We start from the raw sequence: 749 nt of genomic DNA, 5'->3' as shown, positions 1-749 counted from the left end.
CCGCCGAATTTCTCCACCACCACCGACACCACGCCGTCGTGCTGTCGGATTCAAGAGGAGCTACTACTTCCGCTGCCCGCCTGGAACGGGGAGGTGGACGTCGTCTTCATCAACAACCGAACGTGTGACCGAGTACGGAGGTGCTGCCCGTTCGTGGCGCCGGAACCGATCGTGATCAAGATCTTCTACGCGCTTTTGCAAGCGGCAAGTGAACGTCTACCGCAGCAACAAGAGCCTCATCTTGTAGGCTTTGGAATCTCTTCAAGGGTGAGACTCGATACCCCCTCGTTGCTACCGTCTTCTAGATTGCATCTTGGCTTGGATTGCGTGTTCGCGGTAGGAAATTTTTGTTTTCTATGCAACGTTATCCTACAGTGGTATCAGAGCCAGGTTTATGCATAGATGGTTGCACGAGTAGAACACAATGGTTTTGTGGGCGTTGATGCTCTTGTTGTCTTTAGTTTGAGTACTTTGCATCTTTGTGGCATAGTGGGATGAAGCGGCTCGGGCTAACTTTACATGACCGCGTTCATGAGACTTGCTCCTCGTTCGACATGCAACTTGTATTGCATAAGAGGCTTTGCGGGTGCCTGTCTCTCCTACTATAGTGAAGATTCAATTTACTCTTCTATTGACAACACTAGTATCACCGTTGTGGTTCATGTTCGTAGGTAGATTAGATCTTACTCGAAAACCCTAAACCACGTAAAATATGCAAACCAAATTAGAGACGTCTAACTTGTTTTTGC

The sequence above is a fragment of the Lolium rigidum genome, chromosome 5, assembly GCF_022539505.1.
Source record: "Lolium rigidum isolate FL_2022 chromosome 5, APGP_CSIRO_Lrig_0.1, whole genome shotgun sequence".
NCBI classification, from domain to species: Eukaryota; Viridiplantae; Streptophyta; class Magnoliopsida; order Poales; family Poaceae; genus Lolium; species Lolium rigidum.
The sequence above is the reverse complement of the archived record's forward strand: the minus strand, read 5'-3'. Positions refer to the sequence as shown.